This window comes from Tarenaya hassleriana, unplaced genomic scaffold, assembly GCF_000463585.1.
Source record: "Tarenaya hassleriana unplaced genomic scaffold, ASM46358v1 Cleome91, whole genome shotgun sequence".
NCBI lineage: Eukaryota > Viridiplantae > Streptophyta > Magnoliopsida > Brassicales > Cleomaceae > Tarenaya > Tarenaya hassleriana.
Window position 1 is genome coordinate 65,119 of NW_010971485.1, and position 5,134 is coordinate 70,252.

A 5,134-nucleotide genomic window follows, 5' to 3' on the forward strand; every position below is an offset into this window, starting at 1 on the left:
TCGTCGATCATATCGACTACATTGCGACGGTTAGGCCGTCGTTTTTATCGGCGAAATATTCCGTCGCTAAAAACGACTGACTTACGACGGGTTTTTTCCGTCGCAATTATGCGACGGATGCACGATCGGGATATGTTTGCGACAACCATTAACGGACAGAACTTATTCCATCGATGTCCGTCGCAAACTAGATATACCGACGGAAATTTCTCTTTACTGCGACGGATTATTCCGTCGGAAAAGTGAGTGTTTTTTGTAGTGTCTACACCTTAAGCAACACAGAGACGACATCACCACCAGACACTTTGACGTTGTTGAAATTCATCTTTTCTGAACACGCAAATGTTAAAACGAAATTCAAAATTCTATGATATGAAACCAAACCCACCAACAGTCGTGAATCCCCATCTAAATTAACTAACTCGTATGAACGAAACACGTCCGGAGTTTCAAGTAACAAAGTCAGGGGCTAAAGGAAAAGAAATGAAACTAAAACCCTGCTTGGTTGCCGAGCAAAACCATAAAGTGAAGAGAAAAACTGGGACTTCCAACACAATAACAACGATTAATTTGCAGCTTAGCTGAAAAACTTACGTTAGTGCAAAAAGGAGAAACTTAGTTCCGAAATCGATTCTTCTTCAGGAATCACCACCAAAAACTCAGAAAACCTCATTGGGAAAGCCTGAGAATCAACACAAACATTTTCAAATCAGTGACCAAAGACACATTTCTTCTCAAATTAATTGCTTGCAGCGCAATGAAAGGGAAAGCACGCGAAATGAAGTCACCATCCACCTTTTGGATATAATTTATATATATATATATATAATTGATTGATTCTCCGTTTTTTACTTTTGCACAATCGCTTTGTCATCAAACGGAATCCAATCCAAATTTTTAACCAATCGAAATCCTATAATAGAACTTCAAACAGAACAATAAATTGTAACCGGATCAACTATAAATTTTGAACAACACAACTACCGATCAATCACATCTACTGAATATATCCCCCAAATCATCTCAAATCATGATAATCTATAAATAAAATTAAAATCGAGAATCAGAGGTATCATCTTACCATGTTAGACTTGTACTCATTCATCTTCAGCAGCTTCTTCACCTCCATCTTAAGCTTCTCCTACTCGGCACCTTTACTCTCCAGCTCCTCGTCCTTACACTTCGGGATCTCGTGTAACATCTGAAACCCGTGTCCCGCAAAACCACGAGTTGCGCCACATGGACAACAATAAAATAAATACAATTATCGAAAATACGCGGGATTTAAAAATTCTCAATTTATATACATATGCAGCGGAGACAAATGCAAATACGGTAGTGTAACTATCGGAAAATACAAAACTCATAAATCGACACTACCATTCTTTTTGAAACAGGAATATGTGTAACTTCAACCTAAATCTTCTCGGTCTTCCTCCTCACACTCCTGGCGCTACTGTGTCCATCCAACGATCCTCTTTGCGCTATCTCGAGCTGAAACGTTGCATAACAACGTCCTAAGCTACATGCTTAGTGAGTACTTCGGGTTAAACCCGAAGATCATATTCAAATTGCAAATGGCCAAACACAAACAATAGTATACACACGGTACATATAAGTGTATACATATATATACACACTCCATGCCGTCAAACATCGTTCACTCAATCGCACAAATAATTCACTTATCACACACACTCAGTCCGCATGATGTATCATCGGACATAACCGTCAAATCATCTCTATGTGCATCGCACACATAGGACACCACACCGGATCTGGTCTCACCAGTCCAGGACATATGTACACAAGTCATAGCTCGACCCATCGGGTCTCTCAGTAATAACCGTACCGTCAAATCATCTCCACGTGTGCATCACACACGTGGGTAAGGACGCTCCATGTGCAACGCACATCCCCCGCTCTCCTCGGCAATCACCGGAACAATAAAACACGCCATCCAAATCCCTACTCCATAAAACATAATACATCAACCATCCCCTCTGACATCGATGTCTGATACCGATGTCACCTCTCGATACCAGAGCGCCAGGTGCCTCCTCCAGGCCACCACCGACTATGTCGAGCGAAGTCAGTACACAATTGACAACCTCTCGCCGGCCGTCCGCCACGGAGAAACTCATTGGACCCGAGCTCAGGTCTTTCTGAGTTCCTTCGCATAACCTCGTCGGGAGAATCGCTCAATCCCGAGTCACGGGTAAATGTACTGCCAGTCTCTGCCGGGAGAATCACTCAATTCCGATCCCGTTCCATAGCTAGTGGAACGTTGGCGCGGTTACAGTGTAACCGTAGGATTTCCTCAACCCCGTGATAGCCGAATCACTCAAGACTATCACGTGTATCATCGGCTCCAAGCTCTGCCCATGGGCAATCAATCACAATCATGCCTCCTCAATATGAAACCCGACCCGGGTCAGAGATCATAAAGAGGAGATCTCAACAATGCAACCATCGGGATATCACCTCAAACCCGCTACAATCACACGCTCAACCTTATCCCGGCGCTCGGAATAAAGTCTCACGCCATGCCAACTACCCGATTCCCCAATCACATGCATTCGTATATTATTATACTTTAATCGGATATACACACGTCTTTACTTGACATTTTGGTTATCTCATTGCTTTACATTCATTTTATTCTTTTATCCTCCGATCCGATCAAATTGGGTTCCGACCATTTCGGATTACCAATTCAGCTCGTTCCGAAGGTTTTACTTACCGTAAGTCAGTTTCATTCAAGTTTCATGTGGTTCGGGTGGGAAATGGGTTTAGGTAGGTCACGTATAGGGGTCGGTTGCATCGGATTCCGTTCGGTCCGAAAGAACGAACCAAAACGGAGAGACAGGGTCCAGAACGGACGACCTACCCCGTCTGGAACGGATGGTCTGGTGGCTTGGTCCCTTCGGTCTGGCCGAAGCTGGAACGGACGTTCCGCGAAAGGTGGAACGGACGTTCTAGGTCAGAACGGACGGTCCAGGTCCAGAACGGACGGTCTGGACTCGTCTTCTTCCCCTGAAACCCTACAAACCCTAGAACGGACGGTCCATGCCTGGACCGTTCGGTCTAGGCGCACCAGGAACTTCGGGTTCCCAATTTTCGCACCAAACTCAACAAGTTATACATAAAAATGATCCCTAGAACATCAGGAATCCAAATCTAACACCAATTTCATGCAATTTCCACTCAAAGCAATCAAATCTCCATTTTCAATTTGATTATCATTTTCGGGCATAATCCGAAACACTCACCTGTGTCATTTCTGAGCTCTGGGGTTTTCTAGTGTTGATTCCTGAATTTTCTCGTCGATTTCCATGCGAAATGAGCTCCGATTTGAGAATTCTTAGTCTGAGCTCGCAAGAACACGAGGGAGAGGGTGAGAGCGAGCTGTAGGCTGAGTGTGAGCAGAGTGAGAGAGTGAAGCTCGTGTAGAGGAGGTTGGGCTGCTCCTGGATCAAGCAGGAGGTGTCAAACGCCGGTGAAACCTTGGAATTGCGGCGGTGACTCAGCATGGAGAAGAGGAGATGAAGATGTATGTAAGAAAAGATTTTTGTAATACCATTGAATTTAGACAAATAAAAACGAAAGTGGTTAGATGAACATGCAGATCAAATAATATTAAAATAAATATATTTTAAAAACGTTGAATATTATAAATAGAATAGTAAAAATTAAGGAAATTAAAGAAATAGTTGAGGAGATGAATAATCGTCTCTTATTTTTTAGTTGTGATGTGATTACCCATCTTATTTAATGAAAATTATACGAATTGGAGATAGAGAATATTTAATGTATAAAGAGATTTTTTATATTCTTAAGGAGGACACGTGTCACCCTCTTATACATCATTGTACTTTTATTCTATATATATTCTTGCATCTCTTTCATGGTTTTTGTAACGACCCAAAATCCGGTATTTTGGATATCTTTGAATCGTCACTTGGGTTATAAAAAAAATCCGATTTATTCTAAAATCAACCATCAAAATCAGACTCTACAGCGGAAGTCTAAAACAATGAATTCAATAACATAAGTCTGAATATTAATTTCATGAATAAATTGAATAAATAAAATAGAAATTCTAAATCTTCGTCTTTCTGGCAAACTACCAAATCCAACAAAAAAAATCCAACAAAAATAATCTGCTTCACTTTTCACCTGTGGAGAAAAATGAAGGGGTGAGTTACGCGAATAGCTCAGTAAGGTTGCAAGACTATAAACCTCGCCTCCATACCCAGAATAGACAATCAAATAGAAAACAATTCAATCAACATTCAACTCAAACAAAACTCAATCTATCGATTCACGTTCTTCTCCTAACTTTTCTTTGTTCGATTCTTTAAAACGAGTCCAGATTCTAGGACTATTCAGTACCCCTCAGACTTAGCTCAAAACTCTTTTATAAAACAAAACAAAAATATCGTTATAACCCTCTACGGATCGCCGCCGTAGTCGGGGTTATCAAAACACGACTATCGATTCACGTTCTTCTCCTAACTTTTCTTTGTTCGATTCTCTAAAACGAGTCCAGACTCTAGGACTATTCAGTACCCCTCAGACTTAGCTCAAAACTCTTTTATAAAACAAAACAAAAATATCGTTATAACCCTCTACTCCTCTACGGATCGCCGCCGGTTATCACTCCACATGGATCGCTGCCATGCCCGGGTTGTTATCATACCATCACATACGGATCGCCGCCGTACCATGGTCTCAAAACTCACTTTTAAAATATTTTTAGCACAGTCTGAGGTCACACCCTAGTCCCTAACTCAATTCTTTAATTCTCTCATCTTTCCAAACATCATGCCAAAGTTTATTTAATATCAAAAGTTCAACTCATTCTAACAATCTAATAATCTATTAAAAAAACGTCATCACATAACATGTGCGTCATAAACCATAATCACTCAACGGAAATTTATCAATCATCAATCATCATGCATTATTCATCAATCATCGATTCTCAATCATTAATCATCCTTCATCAATCATCGATCATCAATCAACATACATCATGAATCCGCAAGAAATTTAAGGCGTCTATCCTAAAGTCCTAACCGCATGATATCTATGTTCTCTATCATCATGTCTAAGCGAATAGAAGAAAGAG

The 5,134-nt window shown here is 40.9% G+C and overlaps 1 long non-coding RNA gene across 1 annotated transcript; it reads right to left on the reverse strand.

Moving 5' to 3' along the window:
• Nucleotides 1-392: 392 nt before the first annotated feature.
• On the reverse strand, nucleotides 393-3,510 carry LOC104804659. The gene is made up of 4 exons (XR_770371.1): nucleotides 3,273-3,510; nucleotides 1,381-1,494; nucleotides 1,082-1,201; nucleotides 393-682 (listed from the first exon to the last, which is right to left on the reverse strand). It is a non-coding gene; the product is annotated as an uncharacterized LOC104804659 (long non-coding RNA).
• Between the last annotated feature and the right edge of the window lie 1,624 nt (nucleotides 3,511-5,134).